At 38.4% G+C, this 21,731-nt stretch overlaps 1 protein-coding gene across 5 annotated transcripts in view; it reads left to right on the forward strand.

Annotated features, from left to right (window-relative positions):
* Positions 1 to 21,731, forward strand: part of LOC126263069 (cellular tumor antigen p53-like) — a 93,744-nt gene extending 72,013 nt beyond the window's left edge. For 4 of the 5 annotated variants that reach the window (XM_049960056.1, XM_049960054.1, XM_049960055.1 and 1 more), the window contains exon 9: positions 21,278 to 21,730. The gene's annotated coding sequence lies outside the window, so the exon portion shown is untranslated. Of the gene's footprint in view, positions 1 to 21,277 lie in introns of all 5 variants that reach the window. The other variant, XM_049960052.1, reaches the window with a different exon arrangement.

A 21,731-nucleotide genomic window follows, 5' to 3' on the forward strand; every position in this document is an offset into this window, starting at 1 on the left:
GAATTTCGAGCCGAGGCATTTATGTCATAATTTTAAATTTACTGGCACATGTGTGTGATGTATCTTAAAGTATATTACATGCAAAAAAAGATCAATATTACATGTGAAAGCTTAGCTTCTATTGTAGCGTGTTAATCTTAGAGACCAATATTATATGTGGAAGCTTAGCTTTTCTTGTAGATATACGGTACTGTGTACATTAATGTAAACCGTTAACTTTTCCTCTTGTGTGTTCACGCTATGTAACCAGTAATCTTGCTGTTGGCTGACTATAACATGTGTCCTATGCTCTGGATAGCTGCTGTCATCGGCTGGCGAGATCTCGTGGCTTGAGATATGACTCGCTTACAAAAGGACATCGCAACCTCGGTTGCAACGCTCCGGAAACTAACGCGCTGTGTTTGGTGCAATTCAAATGTATACTTTCGTAATACGAAATTATGCAGCGTATATGTTGCTGCAAATCAAAGGTCTTTTCAAAACTTCTTTCATTTTTTTTATTAAAAGTCTTTCCAAAACTTCTCTGCTCCGTCTTTTTTTTTACCCCCGGGCTATGCGATTATATAAAACGTTAACCATTCAAAGGATTGATAAGTTTTACAGTTCCAAGGGAAAATCTACAGAAAACCTACCGTCACTTAGCACAGAAAAAGTGTATTTTCGCCTGGGAAAAAGCATATTTTTTAAACGGAATATCCGGGACAAATCCGGGAATTTTTTTTCCTTGTCCCCGTATACACCCTGTTTATGTGCGCAGTGTGTTTCAGGGGTTTAAACCTTCATTATCAGGTGCATTTATATGTCTTAAGACGAAGTGTGTGTTGTGTTAAGACTGTGGGGTAACCTGTGGCACTGTCTCCAAAGGTCACAGGCTCCATTCTCTGTTGTAATACAGCACATATAAACAGTTACACTTTGTAGACAAAGATGGTGTCTGGAAACTACTAGGTACTAAACTACTAGGTGCTGTATGTTCTTTGCCCCAAAATCGTAACACAGAACACCCATGATGATGGAGATTTAAACCTTTGAAACTCATTGCGTATGTAAATAAACAATGACTGCTAACAGTAAACTTATTGTTTCATTTGATAATCAGTAACGTTCGTGGTAAAGCCTACTAAACTAAAATCGTTGACCATACCTTCATCAAAAAACAAAAGGGAGGAGTCTTTAAGTTCGATTTCACAGTTCTGGCTGCAGGTTTCACACCTGGTGCATGAATAATAGTATTGTTAGGTCTTTTCCTTACATTTCTTCGTGGAGGGTTCTATGTCCATTTTGTTGATTTGTCTTTTCCCAAGTAGAAATTGTTATTTACAAAACTCATTTGCCTATCATTAGCATCTGTCTCTGTATCACTTCAGTGTTCTAGTACTTCACACTCCTCATATGACTCTGAATCTGCTTCATCATACATTTTTTCTGCTTCAACTTCTTCCAGCAATCTCTGTTTTCGTCTTTCGTTTTCGTTATGCATACACATCCTGTAGATTGAGTTGTTACAGTACAATGGCAGAAAGGAGACTGACTCCAAGACTTCTGTTTCACTTGTAAAGCATAATAGCAGGGTGTCTACAACCCGGGACAACCGGGAAAAACCCGGGAATTTTTTCATCCGGGAGAAAACCGGGAAAAACCCGGGAATTTTTCGGAATTCCTGGAATTTTTCATTGTTTTAGCCTTCAGTTAAATTTTTGTAATTTTGACTGCAGAATTGATTCTCTAGCAAAGAATGTTATTGTATCCTGCTACTGGAGAATAATACTGCAGCAAGAAAATATAAACGAGAGGGAAAAAATAAAACTTTAGTGGCAAAGGAAATGTGCAATTTATGACAACAAAACACTGTGCACGCACAAGTGTCTGCAGATAGCAAAAGTATGTCGAAGGCCGTAGGGCGCAGACTGTAATTCTTCGTAACAATGAACTGCTTGCTATGAGCATGACGTTACAACTGTTCACATTACGTTCGTTTGACCAATTGCCAGCGGTCTGTTGCGCATGCGCATTTGACTCACGTATAAGCAGTACCTTCTCCCCCTTCCTGCTACTTGAAGTTTGGCTGTTAGCTGTACCAGTAGTAGCAGCAAGCAGACAGATGTAAATGAGAAAAATTTTTCTCGCGCGCCCTAGCTGCCAGATTCGCACTTGCACAGGGTTGTCTGAGTTGTAGTGGGGAGGGGGTTAGTCTCCACATGACCCGTGTTTACGTTAAGTGATTTTGTTGCTTCTCTTCGTGTACAGCTCCCATGTCAAATGAAAACAAAACGGATTTCTGTGACTGGGAGCTATCAAGTGAATTAAAATGCATTCACATAATTACGAAGGGCAAAAATATATTATTAATTTCAGTTTCTGATTTCATTTTCTTTCCAAGTTAGTAGCAGCCAAGCATTAATCGCCTTGCAGAAGAATGAAGTTATTTTTGCAAGTTTGCTAAAGCAATTCCGCTGAGGCAATCATTTTATTTGAAACGAAGTGTTTCATTCTACAGTGTTGGCTAGTTCCAACTGTTCGATGAATTTCAAGTGCACGTTACCATCTTCTGCCATGTATGTCATTATGCCATAATAAAAAACCAAAAATGAGATCGCAAAGTACTGGTACTCCAAGAAAATTTACATCCCAAAAACCACACTGAAAAGCTTAATATCAGATGGGACCTACTTCATTGTGAATCTGGAAAAAGCCAATTTGCACTGAAGCCGAGTTATGCATTTTAGTATAGTTTACGAAATTCCGATGCTCTTTGGAGTACCCTCTGATGCCCTGTTTCTTTTATGGTGTAATGTAAGCTCTGTTAGTGCTTTATACGCATGAACATGTGGGCTTCCTACACTAATACAGTTGCACACGCACAATAATGCCTGTTTTTCTGGCGCTCTCTGGCAACTGGTAAATCGAACCTATTTCTAACAGTCTCCGGATAGTATTGTGAACGGTGGTTAGAAAAGTGTTACTTTCAAAGTAAATTTATTTTTACGCAAGATGAATTATGTTACGTGTGAGAAAGTGGGATGGATTTATCACAAAGCGTTCGAAACTGAACAGTTTGAGGACCAGCCACTTACAAGAATTTCGAGCCGAGACATTTATGTCAGAATTTTAAATTTATTGGCACATTTGTGTGATGTATCTTAAAGTATAATACACGCAAATATACAGGGTGTCCCAGCTATCTTGTCCACCCAAAATATCTCTGGAACAATAACAGCTATTGGAAAACGACTTTCACCGGTATCAATGTAGGGCTGGGGCCCATGAATGTACATATTTGGAAACATTCTAAAACAAAAGCATATGTGTTTTTTAACCCCCAATTTAAGTTTTTTTTTAAATGGACCTCCTATATTTTTTCTTCAGCAATCCATAGCATGACAAAGCACATACACAATGGCGTTGATTGCATCGCAATATTCCCATTACATCCCGAGATATTAAGACGCGAAGTTGACGCTTCAAACACCCGACATGAGCTGCTAGCGCAAATCCTGAGGCTCAGGCGTGAACCCCATGCTGCCCGTAATCGCGATGTGATTGACATGCGTAATCACACTTCCATACTTATCAAGAGGTCCGAAACGAATAATACCGTCTGCAGCGCGATTACGGCAGTGAGCCTTCTCCTCCTATCTTAATGAAAAAGAAACTCCAGAGAAGTAGAATAACCTGTACTCATATATTTTTTTAAATCAGTTTCCTGTCAAAACTTATTCCTGACTACAAGTAGAAGTGCAGTTTGTCTTTATGAACATTCATCCTTTCACTCTCATACGGCACCATTGATGCGCACCTTCACTAGTCACATTTAGTCTGTACACAGAACAAATTTCATGATAAGTATTGACAGCACTGAGATTTTTTTCACTAAACAGTGTGTTACGGAACTGATTTCACGTTTCGTGTAATTTTCTGTGGCAACAATCGTTTTGAATTGTTACTGTAGACAAACAAGAGTAAGAGTCTTTCACACTATCGCAGCTCCACGCATACTGATCTACTTTATCCTTTATATTATATATATAAATGTACATTAGTGTAACTGGTGTGCCAGGAGGATGCTATAAACATTCTGGCTTGAGATGGCTAATTTGTAAATGTTGGTTGTGATCCTCTCTTCATGTGATTTTATGAAGTTATGCAAAGTGTCAGCAAGTATTAGTAGAGGACTCTTGATGACATACAGGAGCAATCCAGGAGGTAATGACAATTAGACTTCAGCAAATGCAAGAAATCTATGTGACAACAAAAAAATACCTCTTAACGATATTGAAGCTACTTCACCAACATAATCGCCTGCATTACATAAGCATTGGTTATATTTTTTCTCGACCTTTAGAATTCCCCATGTGCCAGCTCATTAATCCAGTTGTTCATTGCATTCTTTACCACGCCATCACTTCCAAAATATTTTCCATCCAGGATCACTCTAAACTCTGTGTAAAGGTGCCTTGTACAATTTAGTTTCTTACTTGATTCTTCAAACCATGTAAGTCAGGTAGCTGACGTTCAAATCAAGTTTCGTCAGGCAGATTAATTCGTCGCTTGCTGAACAATTCACACCAATTCGTCAGATATGTTTCATTCAGACTGTATCACCATAGGTGACAGACAGCCATACCCTCTACTATCTGTCAGCAGCCAATGAAATTAGTCTTCTTCCAAATAATTAGCCATTAGTAATACTGGACAGTGATAATCAAAACAAGAGGCTAATAGGCTAATGGAAAGTGCAGAGGATGTATTTGTTATAGTAGATAAGAAACTCAAATCAACAGGGACAAAAATTGAAGCTTCATGTGAGACTGTTTTTGACAAGTCAGTTTAATAGGATTCTTCCATCAAACACCAGACTCGCCCCTGAATACATTGGAAAAATGAGAAAATCTCAGTTTATTAATACACAATGTATTTCGTAATCATGCTGTCATTGGAGGGGAATTTAATCATCCAACAATGTAATCTGAAATTCAAAAGCCTCAACATAAGAACTTGGGAGAAATGAGATCTGAATAGAGTTAAGGATGGTATCGTTAGATCGAGATGTGTGGAATAAAAAAACATGGCAACAGTTCATGAACAACACCAGAAATGTAGAAGAAAGATGGGGGTGGGGGTGTTGAAGAAAGAAGAGAGTTCTTGAAATGCAGCATCCTACGAGCAGCAAACGAAGTAGTTGGAAGACAGAAGACAAAGCATAAAAAAGAATGGCTTACAGAAAGCATAATAACAAAAATAAATTTAAGATGTCGCTGAGTTAGGTCAAAGACAATATAGAGCATTGAGGAATGAAATAAACTGAGTCAAAAAAGACTAAACAACAATTCTTGGAGGACCAATGCAAAGAGGTGAATGAAATGATCAAGGTAGAAAAGCTGGAATCTGTCTAGAAATCAATTAAACAGTTTTTTGGAAACAGACAAATAAAATGCAGTGGAATCCAGAATGAAGATGGAATAATATTATATGAGCAGAAAGACATACTAGAAGGGTGGAAACTATACGTTGAAAAACTGTATGCAGGAAATAATGAAGTCTTGGAACATCAGAAGTTCACTGAGGCTTTTTGCGGATGATGCTGTGGTATATTGAGAGGTTGTAACAATGGAAAATTGTACTGAAATGCAGGAGGATCTGCAGCGAATTGACCCATGGTGCAGGGAATGGCAATTGAATCTCAGTGTAGACAAGTGTAATGTGCTGTGAATACATAGAAAGAAAGATCCCTTATCATTTAGCTACAATATAGCAGGTCAGCAACTGGAAGCAGTTAATTCCATAAATTATCTGGGAGTAGGCATTAGGAGTGATTTAAAATGGAATGATCATATAAAGTTGATAGTCGGGAAAGCAGATGCCAGAGTGAGATACGTTGGAAGAATCCTAAGGAAATGCAATCCGAAAACAAAGGAAGTAGGTTACAGTACACTTGTTCGCCCTCTGCTTGAATATTGCTCACCAGTGTGGGATCTGTACCAGATAGGGTTGATAGATGAGATCGAGAAGATCCAATGGATTGCAGCGCGCTTCATTACAGGATCATTTAGTAATCGCGAAAGCGTTACGGAGATGATAGATAAACTCCAGTGGAAGACTCTGCAGGAGAGACACTCAGTAGCTCGGTACGGGCTTTTGTTGAAGTTTCGAGAACATACCTTCACCGAGGAGTCAAGCAGTAGATTGCTCCCTCCTACGTATATCTCGCGAAGAGACCATGAGGATAAAATCAGAGAGATTAGAGCTCACACAGAGGCATACCGACAATCTTTCTTTCCATGAACAATGTTGTTGTTGTTGTGGTCTTCAGTCCTGAGACTGGTTTGATGCAGCTCTCCATGCTACTCTACCCTGTGCAAGCTTCTTCATCTCCCAGTACCTACTGCAACCTACATCCTTCTGAATCTGCTTAGTGTATTCATCTCTTGGTCTCCCTCTACGATTTTTACCCTCCACGCTGCCCTCTAGTACTAAATTGGTGATCCCTTGATGCCTCAGAACATGTCCTACCAACCAATCCCTTCTTCTGGTCAAGTTGTGCCACAAACTTCTCTTCTCCCCAATCCTATTCAATACTTCCTCATTAGTTATGTGATCTACCCATCTAATCTTCAGCATTCTTCTGATAAAATCAGAGAGATTAGAGCCCACACAGAGGCATACCGACAATCTTTCTTTCCACGAACAATACGAGACTGGAATAGAAGGGAGAACCAATAGAGGTACTCAAGGTACCCTCTGCCACACACTGTCAGGTGGCTTGCGGAGTATGGATGTAGATGTAGAGAATGCTGAGGAGATCAATCTGTGTGTTGTGCATTGAGTTCAACCTTGCAGTCAGGAAGCGTTCCATCTCATACAAGTTATATATGAAACAGGGGAGCTGCCGACAGACTTTAAAAAATGCATGTCAATACCAAAGAAAGCATCTGCAAACTGATGTGAATAGTGTGGGACCATCAGTTTGCTAACACATGTTTGAAAGATTTTTGACCTGTATTATTCTAAGGTGGATAGAAGGCAGGATAGATGCAATGATCACCGATGACCAGTTTGGCTTTAGAAGAGGTATAGGCACATGAGAAGCAATACTCGGCTTAAAGACCAAAGATGGGTCTAGACACACATATTGCCTTCATCAACTTATAAAAGCATTCAATGGGGTAGACTGGTGAGAGCTTTTTAAGGTGTTGAGAGAGACTGGCAAAGCATGACAGAAGAGTAATGCAGAGACTATATAGAGAAGATGTGACTGTGATAAGATGTAAGAACATCAAGCTGCCACTATCAGACAGGGTGTATGACAGGGCTGCTCACTCTCTCCTGTCTTGTTCAGTAGATACATCCAGAGAGCAATAGGTGAAGACTAGGAGACATACGAGGAATTAAAGTTCATGGAAGGAAAATAGACAAGCCAAGATTTGCTGATGATACTACTGTGTTAGGTGAAGATACAGAATAGTTAGAAGCGATGCTGGTGCAGATGGAAATCACCCTCAGATCTTTCCATAATATGAAAATTAATAAAGGTAAAACAAAAATCTTAGTGGTGAGCAGACAAAACACTGTTACCCCATGCTTACCTAACAATGAGCAACTGTGACCTTCCAATCTTGTGTGTACCAAGGGAGTAAAATTACATCAGATGGGAGGTCAAGGAAGGATATCGTAAGCCAGATCCATTAGGCAAAAGCTGCTTTTAACAAGAGAAGGCTCTTGATGTCCATCAGCATAGACAAACATCTCAGGAAAAACCTCATGAAGATGTTTCTTTGTGGTGTGCTGCTGTACAGAAGTGAAACATGGACAGTCTGAGGAGCAGAAAAACATAAAACAACAGTGTTTGAGATGTGGTGCTGCAGCAGAATACTCGAGGTTTCCTGGGTAGACAAGACATCAAACAAAGAGGTGCTCCACAGAGTCAAGGAAGAGAAGCCTTGTCTCCTGAAGCTAATTTCATATGGAAGGTGGGTCAACCATCTGCTAAGACATTATAGTATCACTAAAAGTATCATTGAAGGGACAGCGGAAGGAAAAAATAAAAGAGGCAGACCCAGACAAGAATACATCAACCAGATCAAGGAGGATACCAGCACCACCACCTATACTGCTCTCAAGAGGAAGGCTGAAGACAGAAATGAATGGCAAATTGCTGTTGACAAACCTGGTGGTTGAACGCCTATGCAGAAGAAGGAGAAGAAGAGGTGAGCGTGAGAAAACATGCAACGAAGCAGTACTAAATGCTTTCTCTGTGAACTTAAAGCAGTTGGTTCAACAAAAAGGAGGTCTGGTCTCTCTGAAGAAGCCCACATTGAAACTAAAAGGAGGCCTGGTCTCTCTGAAGAAGCCCACATTGAAACTGATATCAGTGACCATGAGACAGTTGCATTACGTTTCTCGGCGAACTGGCCCAAAAAAGTATAAAATGCCGGAAAGCATAGGAAACACATCAAGTGAAAATGAATAAATTAATCTTAATACCATTCTCTTTATACTGTTCTAAATATGAAATTAAAACAATTAAAATTTGCTTATGTAAAAAATCTGAAAATTGTTTTTGTTTCTTTCTAACAGCAGTTAGCTCTACTTGTCTCTCCACAGCACACAAAGCATCAAATGCGTTAATATCACCTGATGCACTACCAGTGTACTGCCTCAAAATGTTAATAGGTTACTTAGCTTCTGTACTGCTTGGCATAACTGGTTCTTGGTCATCATCATCATCATCATCATCATCATCATCCTCTCCCTCACCAACCACTTCTCTCACCACTTCTTCAAAATGTTTGGTAATGGTACTATCTAATGTTGGCACCTCAGAAATGGTGATTGAAGCATCAACACTGATGTACTCTTGAAACATAGACAATATGCCTGTCACAGAAAAATCTGTTGGCTCAGACAAATCTTCTTTCAGTGATTTCTGTGTGTGTGTGTGTGTGTGTGTGTGTGTGTGTGTGTGTTTGTTTTTGTGATATTAAATGCTGCTTTCATGAAACAGTTTGAAATATTTAAAGGATTCACATCCATTCATGCTTTGGCTACGTAATGCATAATATTCAAAAGTGATACGGTCATAGGTTTGGGTCCATGTCATTATTTTGCATAAATACAGCCTTCTGGACAATCATTTTTCTGTATTTACATGTAAATGAATGGATGATTCCCAGATCTAATTGTTGAAGCTCACTCGTACAATTAGGAGGAAGGAACACAAAGTTTATATGTCTGAGCTGAGGATTGTCAGTGTATGCTGGACATTGGTCTAGTAGCATCATTATTGTCCTGTTTTTTACCCCCATGCATGATGGATGTCAAGATGGAACTGGCAATCGATTCATTGCTGTTGGATTCATCATTAGTGGACAGAATTCTCAAATTTTTTAAATGCCTCAGATTTTTAAATTTACGAAGAAGGTAATGTTTTCGACCTATCAGTGGTGACCATAAGTAAAATGGTTATCCTATGCTTACTCACTTAACTACTGTGGCATTTCTCACCTTTAAAACATAAGGTCTTATTTGATAATATGTTATAAAAAGAAGGCCAGTTTCATCAACATTAAAAATATTTTTTGGGTCATAATCCTTAAAGACATTTTGCAGTTCTTTTTTCCATTGGCTCACAGTTCCACTATCAGCAGTTAAGACTTTCACCACACAGTTGGTTGTAAATAACATTATGACGAGTTTTAAATCGATTGATCCAGCCATTCAACGCTGTGAAGTTGGTGATCCGCATTCTTGAAGCAAACTGTAGTGCCTTTTCTCTCATTATATTGCCATCAAGTGGAATTTCCAGTGCTCTCATGCTAACGAGCCAATCTACAACGAGTTTACCGAAATGATCATATGCTGATGGCTGAATGTATTTACACTTTTTTGCCATGGAACCAGACTGTGTATCATTGGCTTCGATCTTGGACCGATTTCTCACAGTCGTGTTCGAGGTGGAAGTGGAAAGTCGTAGGTTCTTCACTAATTGAACGCATGATCCAACATGCGAATCTACATGTTCTAGAATCATCATTTTTTCTTCCACAGAGGACATTTGCTGTCTTTTCTGTGGCTGAGTGCTAACAAACCAAACGCAAGTTTCTTTATTTCGATCATGTCCAATCGTGTAAATAAAACAAGGAAACAAAAGTCTTTTGTAAAATCATATTAAAAAGATAGTTTTGTTCTAATGTGACACTTATTATTGATAATCATTATAAAATTACAACAAATGGAACATTTAATGCAATACTATATTGGCTTCAACACTGAAGTTGGCAGTCTTCGTAAAAAGAGAACAATAGGTGCGAAATCTACAGCTTAATGCCGAGAAAGTCACTCTGTTCAGGGACGTCCTAAGTGAGAAAGATTGTGGAAATTCTCGTCATGTTATGGAGCATCTAGAGGAGGAATGTGTATATCTGACATAAAGTGGTACCAATCTAAGACTGCACGCCTAGTACGGATTAGCACATTTCACATGGAAGGAACAACAGTTCATGAAAGCCCATTATGGAAATGGCTGTATTCAAAAAATAGTGTTTATTTGCATAAATGGCTGTGAAAATAAATTAAAGCTGTTGTAGTACAACACAATGAGCAGAAGGAAGGTTGCTACTAGGATCATTATCATTATATTGTGATCATCATTAAGGCAGTGACCCAGCGTACTTTCTCCCCCCTTCTGAACACCGTGAACCTATAATATAGACGGCCGTGACCCCAACATGCTAACAATGAAAATCTTGGTTACCACACTAATGCTACTTTAGATGATCAATAACTTATGCATATAGTCTGTGTTTCCTGCTTTGGGTTGGGTTGTTTGGGGGAAGAGACCAAACAGCGAGGTTATTGGTCTCATCGAATTAGGGAAGGACGAGGAAGGAAGTCGGCTGTGCCTTTTCAAAGGAACCATCCCGGCATTTGCCTGGAGCGATTTAGGGAAATCACGGTAAACCTAAATCAGGATGGCCGGACGCGGGATTGAACCGTTGTCCTCCCGAATGAGAGTCCAGTGTGCTAACCACTGCACCACCTCGCTCGGTTTCCTGCTTTGTTCCCAGGCTGACTTTGAGCAGGAGCATGATGCACTTCTTGCAGAAATCACTTGAAAATCAATGTTAAAGGTTGTGATAACACCAAGGAAAATGTAAAATGTGGGAAATGTTGTAACATGGAATCATTAATGACAGGAAAGCATTCTGTTGGGACCGACAAAAATGAATGTAAAATGCGGTAACGTGAAAGCAGTGTTTGACTGTAAATAGGTAGTAGCAGTTCCATACCCTAAGGAAGAATCCCAAACATTTACTCTGGGGAGAACTTAAAGGAACTGTGGCTCAGGTTAAAAAGAATAGGTGTCCAAGCACTGGCTAGGCATATATGTAGCAAAACAGTTCTTGGTGGGTTCTCTCATTGTATAAAGTCTCTAAAGAAACAACTACTACAGCTTAGCAGGTGTAAAACGAAGCATAGGACTAGAGAGAGAGAGAGAGAGAGAGAGAGAGAGATATGCTAAATGAAAAGTGTTTTGCTTTCAAAAGGGCAGTGGGTGTAGCCTTTAATGGCTAATATAGCAGAATCTTTGAAAGAACTATAATAAAACCAAAAGAAAATTCTGGACAAATGTTAAACCTGTTAGTGCCACCAGAGTTAGTGTCCAGACCCTAACGGGTGACACCGAACCAAAATTGAGAGTAGCAAAGTAAAATCAGAAATGCTGAACTCTGTTGTCAAATATTTCTTTACCAAGGGAAATCCAAGAATACTGCCCCAGTTTAATTGTTGAACCATTCCAAAGCAGAGTAATATTGATATTATGTCAGTTGCTGTTAAAAGCAGCTGAAATTGCTAAAACTAAACAAGGTACCATAGCCTGCTAAAGATTACGTCAGATTTTAGAAAAAAATTGCAGTTGAGTTGGTCCCTCTCTTACCCATAATATACTGTCTTAACCGTAATGTACTTTAGATCCCTTGGGGAAAAAAAAAAATCCCTAAGTTGTAGAACCTTAGAACATATTCTGAACTCAAATGTAACCTTGAACAGAATGACCTCCTCTATGCCAACAATCATGAATTCCTAAAACATTTATCTTGTGAAATCCAACTTACAATTTTCTCCCATGATGTTCTGAAAGCCATGGATCAAGGAAGTCAAGTGAATGGAGTATGCATTTAACTTGGAATTACATTATCACTTATTAACAAAAGTATAATCATATGGTTATCAGTTGAAATTCGTGACTGGATTGAGGATTTTTTGGTAGGGAGGACATCGCGTGATATCTTTGATTGTTATAGACAAATGCAGAAGTAATCTCAGGTATGCCCCAGGAAAGAGTGCTGCACATTTAGTTTACTGGCAGACTATATTAATAGTAACCTCAGATTTTTTGCAGTGGTGATATATAACTGAAGCTCTATCTGAAAAAAAGCTGCTCAAATATTCAATCAGATCTAGATAAGTATACAAAGTGGTGTAAAGATTGGCAGCATGCTTTAAATGTTCAGTAACGTAAAATTATGCACTTTTGAGTCACTATTGGAATTGGTTAATTCGTGCAAATACCAGGGTGTAACAATTTGTGGGGATATGAAATGGAATGATCACCAAAGTTTCGTTGTAGGTAAAACAGCTGGCAGATGTTTTCATATGAAGGATGTTGGGAAATGTAGTCAGTTGACAAATGAGATTGCGTAAGCCTTTGACTGCTATGGCCAAGTTAACTCGTGATCTGCCGCTTCCCAGGTGCTGAGGATTTTTAAATCCGGCCTCTGGGTTTTCCTTAAGTGCTGTTAATGTGTTTACACATCTGGTTTTGCCAACCCTCTCACTGCTGTGGACATATTACTTCCATATCTCTGTGAATAACTTTCAAGTATTTATCATGCAACATATGTGCCTCTTTGCATGCTGTCATTTGCAAACAAACCTCATTTCAGTATCTTGAACCATTTATGAAGTATGATGATTGTTATGACCACATGATTCCCGATGCGCAGGTGCAGAACTTGGCATGTCCTGTGTGACCATCCACTGGATATAAAGATCAATATTTTCGAAATAAAATTTCGGTACCTTATCTACATTTCATATACAGCAATGCGTAGCTAAAATCAACTGTACGCAAGATCTACGCAATGTGTTTTTATCTGTACAAACTCTTTAATGTTCTGTGCAATGTTTTACTTAATTTGATGTGCCACAGTAACTATGTTGAATAATGAAAAGCAATTTAGTCCTTGAGTGAATATATCAGGCTGGAGATGTGCAAAAATAATTTTTTATCACCAAATAGTTCTTTTTTTAAATCAGATGATAAATATTTCATAGTGGCCAGAATGTCATCCCTCAGCATAGGTAGCAGTATTAGACAAGCGAAATAGTGACGACAAAGCCACACTCAGCGCACAATGCAGAGAGCACATCTGTAGCAGTCAAAAGGATTAATGAAACACTTGTCCTGGAATAATGCTCAGTTGTGTGGGATTCATACCAAATAGGACTAACAGGGCATACTGAACGTATACGAGGAAGGGCAACATAAATGATCCAAAGTTTGACTTGCAGATGTGTGTCTCGGAAATGTTCAAAAATGGTGAAAGCTGCCAGTAACTAACCTCTGAAAGCCTACATACATAGTCCCAAGAACAAGTGTTGAGGAAGCAATCTGGGAACACACTATGACCCTGTGCATATAACTCTATAGGGACATCTAAAGACAAGTTTAAATTATTACAGAGTGCACTGAGGCATTTAAGCAGTTATTTCCCTCACATCCTGTATATGAATGGAATAGGTTGAAACCCTAATGTGTAGTGCATTATGTAGTACCTTCTCCTATGCACTTCACAGTTGTTTTCAAAGTGTGGATTGTAGATGTAACTGCTGCTCTACAGACTGCAGCATAGCCATATTTAGGTGGTGATCAATTTTTATTCATTGTTGTTAACAGCAATGCTGTGTGAAGTTTGAGGCTTTCTGATGCTGTTGCCTATAGGAAGTTTGAAATACCAGTAATCCATTAGCAAAATGCATCTATAGACCTGCAGAGCATTGACACTACATGCAGGGACTGGTATTTGATCCTCAACAAAGTAAATGCAACATTTCACAAATAAATAGACAGAAAGGTCCATTAGTGTTTGATTACTGTGTTGGCAATAAATCAGTGTAAACAATTGTAAGATACCTAAGAGTAACTGTCGACACAAACTAGACTGGAATGGCTCCTTATCACTAGTTTTATGAAAAGCAGATACCAGCCTGAGATTGATGGGAAGAAGGAAATGTAATTCATCCTTCAGAAGTGGCATCTAAAACACATATTCGAGTGATTGTTGAGTATTACTTATTAGTAATGGATTCTTAGCAGGTAGGATTAATAGAAGAGGGAAAGAAGATCCAAAAAGGAGCAGCACATTTCATCGTGTTGAGAGGATTATTGGAATGCTTATCAAACTGCATTGGTAGACACAACAAGGTAGGCATTATGCATCAAGGAAAAGTTTACATTTAAAATTCAGAAGAGTTATGCAACACATTGCTTCCTCTGTCATATATCTCGTGAAATGACCTCTACAGGAAAAACAAGAAATTAGAGGTCTTACAGGGTTTTACCTGTAGTTGTTATTCTCACACACCTTTCACAAATGGAACAAGATAGGGGAAATCATAGTGATACCAAAAGCACTCTCCACTGCACGTCATAAGGTGGCTTGCAGAGCATAGATGTAGATGTTCTCTGATGTCAAGCCAACAATTTGGGTGAAACTGTATGGTCTGTTAACAACCATGTAGCTGTAATCAAATGATACTTGCCTCTGCATATTTCACTTGCCTGTCCACTGTTGCCATTCATGAACATAATAGCTGAAGTGTCACAGGCTAACACACCCACTTCCTGAGGACCGATCTTTATTCCCATTTCAATTACCTGGTACTGATATTCCACCTTCTAATGTCAATCCCTCTGTGGGCACATACAGGCACTTACTTTCACATTAGCCCTTTGTTTAGTCGCCCTTCATGTACTGGCTTAATACTGAACTTTCAGGCCACATACAAGAGAGTGCTGCTTGGTCTGGGTATAAGTTGATACTCAGCAGTCTTAATCACTTGATTGCTGATACACTGTTTTATGTATTGTTAGAGTTTAGCTTTCAGATGATGTCCTCCTTCAGAGATCGCAAATACAGGACACACACACACACACACACACACACACACACACACACCAGGGTGTGCAGTTGTATGGATTATATTGTACCAGCATTGTAGTCTAACTGGAGGCCACAATTGAACTGCCCTGCTGGTACAGTATGATAAGCTGGTACATTGTAGCCATACGAGTGTGTGTGTGTGTGTGTGTGTGTGTGTGTGTGTGTGTGGCTGTAGGAGTTTTTATAAAAGTGGTGTGGTATGGAAAGGGGGGAGGGGGCAGGAGCAACTGAACATCAAGGTGTGCATGTATTTTTGTAGCAGGATATCCAGGGAAAAAAATTTAAAAAACTGCAGTCCTGAAGAGCAGTAAAACAGCTGGTGAAGATATTGTATGTGTCTTCACCATAAAGATTAAGTTCCTGGGGAAGAGGTGCTAATAATACTACAGTAAAAATGTATCTGGAATAAAAGAAAAGGATATGTGTGAATAATAACATGAAAGACTAATGTTTTGTTATCAAGTGATAAAAGGAAGAGGAAGTAATTTTTGTGAGTATATGTGTGAGTGAATGGAAGTATTATTATATGAGAGCTGATAAAAAAAGACAAAGAATGATTTTTTTTTTTCACGGATGTTTATTACTCTACTTGAATTCACTTTTTATAGCGTGTCTGCCAGTGCTGAAACACATGGTGGAGACCATTCTTTGTCAGGTTCTTAAGAGTCTCCTCACTTTTCTTGAGGACTGCAGAGTTCTCAAATTGAGTGCCTTTATTGACCGGGTGGGATCACAGGGTGCATGATCAGGGTTATGAAGCAGATACAGTACTTGTATGCAGACTATTAACTCACTTAAAACATGCACACGGCACCAGATAGGGCCAAAGTCTAATAAGTTCTGTAAACCAGGCGTGCACAGGATCAATTGCAACGACTGTGACCGTTACTATGTTGGTGAGACAGGCCGATCTCTTCATGTATGTTTCAGGAAGCATTACTACTCTCTTCATGTATGTTTCAGGAAGCATTACTACTCTCAAAATAAAACAGCTTGTGGCTCGCATATTCCTATTGAAAGACATATTGTGCAGGAAATTAACCTTCATGCGTTCGTGCTAGACTGAGTCATGTACACACCCGCACGGGCGGTCGTTTGACCGCCTAATGTTTTCCAACACTCTCTTGGGATTTTCTTTTTTTAAAGTCCAAATTTCCAAAAAATATTGACATAGGAATTCTCACAGAATATTTCAAACACATTTTTGATCAAAAACTTTTATTCATCAATAAACTATACAAAGGTATACGAAAAGGACATTTTTGTAATTTGATGTTTTGAAAATGTATACTATAAAACTTAGGAGTAGAATTGTCGGCTATCTTAGCATGTCACAAAATAATTTAATTTTGGTGTACAAAAGGTATTTTTAGTTGAAAATTACAAACTAAATATCACAAACATTTCTGTGAGATCAATATCTCTAATCATTCAATATCCATTTCATCTTCATTGTGGGGCTGGCGACAGCTATTGGATTGGACTGTGATAGTTGAATGTTGTAGGCATACATTTTTTCCACAATCATCACATTCTCGCTTGGTTTTTATGTTTTTTTGAGCCACACAAATAACATACACCTCTCTTAGTTGGAACTGGTACCACTCTATTAATTATATCCTTCTCTGTGTACTTTCCTAAAAACACTAACAAATCTTTTGGTAGATGCTTCAATTTAGTTCTTTCCATCAGGTTTTCGCTCATCAACTCCAAAGCTAACTCGTGTAAGAATAGCCTGCTCGTTATGTCTTTTTCAGTAACTGTGTTGAATTGAAAAATCCATAACGAATTTATTCCTGCTAAGTGCAGTAAGCGGAAAAATATAAATGCAGGCCACCTTTGCATCTTTCTTGATGTGGAAATTCGAGAGCATTTAAGGTTGACAGTATCAACCCCACCTTTGGTTGAATTATAGTTGGTGATTTGTACAGGCTGTATGATAACTTCATCAATGGTGTGCGTATCATGCGTGGTTGAGAGGACTACTAGAGCTTTCCTTTTTTTGTAATCATAGAAATTAGAGTTTTATCATCTTTACATCTGAACATGTTGTCTCCTAGCACTGCATTTCTGTTTACTGTCATAAATTTGGGGGGAATTTCTTTTTTATTTTTTCTCATTGTATCTAAAAAAAAAATTAACCCTTTACTAACGAGGTATTCAGCCAAAGGGTAACTTGAAAAATAATTATCGGTTGTTATGTTTCTATTTGTCCCTTCTATACATTCAACCAATGTAGCCACCAAGTCATGCGGTTTGATGGACAGTATGTTAGGGCCTGGAATTTGTTTTCCGCAGTACACTTCTTAATTACGTGTATAAAAAATTCGTGTATCACACAATGCATATATTTTTAACCCAAATTTGGCTGGTTTTTAGACTATACTGGATAAATGAACAGCGTCCTCTACATGTGACCAACATCTCATCAACAGTAACAAATTCCCCTAAACTGAATGATCTTTGACTTTTGCAACAAAAGAAGATAACACTTCTCAGATACGAGCAAGTTTGTCCATTGCTTGACGTAACAACCTCGTGCTGAGGTCATCAAATCTCAGAGCCCATAGCAAAAATATAAATCGATTTAAGCTGAAATTGGCTCGCAAAATCGTCAGACCTGTGCCATTAGTACTGAATTATTCAGCAAAATTGGCACGTTTTCCCCCTTTCACTGCAGTCACAAACAAAGCACCAAATAATGCTCTATTTCAGCCATTGTTGTTGGCCTATAATCCCTATTGCGTACCTCCAAGTTATTGCTTCCTTCGGACCATCCATTCTACCATTTCGGGAGTTATTATACACTGAAAATATTTCAACCTAGTTTTACATTGTCTAGCTTGTTCTCTAGGGCCTGGTAATGTGTTGATTCTATACACACACTCTGCTTTGCTTTGCTTCCTCCGTATCCAGTTCATCCAAAATATGATTATGTCATCAGACGTAAGGCATCCTCATTCCCTTTAAAAAATAATAATAATTGTTACTTTTCACAGCAGAAAGTTCTGTGCAAAATCAGGAAGAAAAATAGTACTTGTGAAATGAAAAATTTATGTAAAGCAATGCACAGACATTAGGGTATGGAAAGAGTCCATGAAAGTGAGAAATTGTAGAGGAATGACAAAAATAAATACTTACATTCTGAACTAGCCGAGTAGGAAAAAAATCACGTAAACGCTCGCAAAGCGGTGAACTGACTGTACTTCCTGTGTTGTATGTGCTCGTAAGGTGGTCAAATGACCGGCCGACCTTTTGAGACTTGTACTACTGAGAGGCAGAGAGGAGTGATTTCAGTTAACTTCGATCAGGATCAATCACAGCTAGAGAATACATGGCTGTCCCCGTTTTACCTTTGTGGAGTTAGTGTGGCGAGAAATTGTGAGGAGGTGGTTACCTCACCACCCGCGAGAGTGTGTGAAGGTTGTCAAGGGTTAGAAATATTACATTATCCGCCAAAGGGAAGAAAACTTATTTTTCTCGAAGAAATAGAGATTTATTTCAGCATTAAGAAGGCCCCAGGTAAGGTTTTGAATGAAGAGAAAGAATTCAGCCAGAATTATTTCTTCAGTTTCTTCGATGCCATGTTATAGAGGAAGGGGTCATCGCTAATCTGTGACAGCACGTCTTCCAGCCTGGGCTGCCATCTGCCATATAGCTGTGCATGCCTCCAGCGCTGCTAGCAGAACTCCTGTTTCATATGAGGCGATGCCCGTCACCATCAGCTGTTGCATCATCTCGACCAATATTGTACCTTTCATTGTTAAATTGTATGATGAACAACACTGCAGTCCCTGCTGTTTATAGCCTCTAGACCATTTGGGTACTCTGCATTTTATTTATGTTTTTTCACTTGATTAATGACGATATGACCTACATTTTATACGTATATTTTCATTTTATTGATGATGATGATTCAATCTTGCATCATTTTTATTATTACCATGCACTACTACATTAGGCATATGGTAGACATAATTTTTAGTCGTCTTTACTATCTTCCTTTGCAGTACACATACAATACAGTTGTGTCAATCTTTGTAAATACAAGCGCTCCCACGCCTTCCTGTCACCCGTGTTAGCTACCCTGGTTGTCCATTAGGAGCCCTTGCATAATCCAGTTCTTTTTGACATTTCTTGTCAGAATGGTGGGCGTTCAGCATTTTCATATTATCCTTCAATTCATACATATTTCATAAAAAATGGCTATGTTTCAAGGAATGGTATTTCCCTTTCATTTTAAGAATGTTGATTACATAGCTTTATTACAAAATTACTAAGAACTGTATGGTTTATATCTTTACAGCTATGGATCACCTAACAGTTGTTGGAACTGTTGCATATACTGTTCTGACAATAACTGTTATACTACTGCAAATAATGATCTTTTGATCCAGCTTCTACTCATGCAACTGGACAATTTCGTATATGACCGTCAACCTGCGAAATTACCATGTGTTATTCATATTTGTAGTGCTACGCTGTACTTGATGTTTTCATCAATTGACTCTCACCTATGATCTATCTTTAACATAAGGCATATTGCCAGTTAGCTATATAAGGCAGCTTCCCTCTCTTGTAGTTTTTAACTTCATTACAGTGTTATTTTTATGGTTTTAAAATTAGTTTGGCTTCAGCACAAGCTTCTGGGATTTCATTCACAAATTAATGCCAATTACATATGACTGCTTCCTACAAATGGCTTGTTGCCAGTTCAGGGCATAATACAGATCTCTGCTGTGTAATTTTAACTTTGTCGTTATTATCTTTATATTTAAAATCCATTTGGATATGGAGAAAGCTTTTTGAGATTTCCGGTCTCTAGTTCTTTCGACAGGTCTACAACTTGGCTTGCTTGCGGTGATGTTTTCAGCTACATATTGTTATTATTTTGGTACTTACGAGTGCATGTTGCATGACTACAGCTAATTATGCTTTCCAATGTTTATTGACTGCCTTTTCATATTTTGAATGGTATGTTACATGATAAGTATTAACATAGTTTGTACTACACAGTTAAATGGCTTTGTCAAATGTTCACTTTTACACTTTTACTTATAGAATTGGTTCCTCATTATTTTTGCTCGGGTGTTAGTGTTTTTCTATTCTACTTGATTGAACATAATTTTCTTAGGCTATGTTTCCTACATGTGTTACAGACCTGAAGACGGTTGCAGATAAGCAACCGAAACTAGTTATTGAACTTTGTGATCGGAAAATTGCGAGCTAGTCATTAAAAGTGTTTACTTTAAAAATATTGTTTATTTAAGAAAGTATGTTAAGACTGTCATCTCCCCCCTGGCCATGTCAGGCTTCACTAAGAAATAAGTCATATAGAGGCAGTGGACAGACAAGCTGGATTTAATGGTTTTGTGTGTGGGTGTGTGTTTTATACTGGATAAAGGGGGACCAGCATGCACCGTTGAAAACTAATTATGAAAAAGAAATACAGAAGAACTGTGAGTGGGACGCAGAGGATAAAGATTAATGGAGGCCTCTACAACCATACTCATAATCAATGTTAATAAAGAGACCAGAGATATCCATGTAAGAATGGAGCACATAGACTGAAATGGTATCATGGATTTTGAAATGATATTAACTAGTAATGTGTGAAAAGTAATAATTTCAGAGGAATGGGGGAGGAAAGTAGTAAAAGAACTGGTATGCGAAAAAGCCTTCAGTCTCTGTTCAGTTGAATTTTCTCCAAATGGGGTGGAAGGAGTTGCTGGATCTGACTGGAATTAATGGGACTGACTGGTTCTTAATGTTATGTTGGTTCAAGAGAAGGTTTTGCACATTGTTGTCATCAAATATGCGTTACCCAGCTGTTGTGTGGTATGTGATTCAGAGTATTGTAGTGAAGAACAATTTCGAGTCACACTTGAAAAATTGTGATAGAAAAAATTGCTTAGATTGACATTACTCTTTGTTCCTTTCTCTTGCAACACCTTCTGTTTTATCTCTGGTAATACGACTCCTATTAGTAAAAGAATGTTACATATAAACTACAAAATCCTTGCCTTAATGGAAAATGTGTCTTTTTTTTCCAGAACTATGAGGTGCCATTATTTTGTCCAATTAAAGAGACAACTGCTGTAAGGCTGTTTCAAGTTGGAATGTTTGTACAATCAGTCTGCCAGTTACCATTACCAGTGGTGCTCAGGATTCATTGAATGTGATGTGTGTATGTATTCATACAGCCATTATAATTCGGTTGTTTTAAGCGTATTGAGGGATTTTATTGTGCCCTTGATTGTTGTGATATTTGGTTCCTCAATGAGGAACGGATTGTGTGGCCATAATTTGATAGCCTGTGTGTTTTTACATATTTTCATGTTTTGCATTGTTGGAAGTGTTATGTTGCAAGATACTTGCATAGTATTTTTACAAATCTTTGAGCAAGACTGTTTTTTCGAGTAATCTATCATTCTGTTGTGTAAACATAATTGCGTGTTGCAATCACATAATGTTTAAAGTGATTGTTTGTCAATTGTATATAGTTTT

Source organism: Schistocerca nitens, chromosome 6, assembly GCF_023898315.1.
Source record: "Schistocerca nitens isolate TAMUIC-IGC-003100 chromosome 6, iqSchNite1.1, whole genome shotgun sequence".
Lineage (NCBI taxonomy): Eukaryota > Metazoa > Arthropoda > Insecta > Orthoptera > Acrididae > Schistocerca > Schistocerca nitens.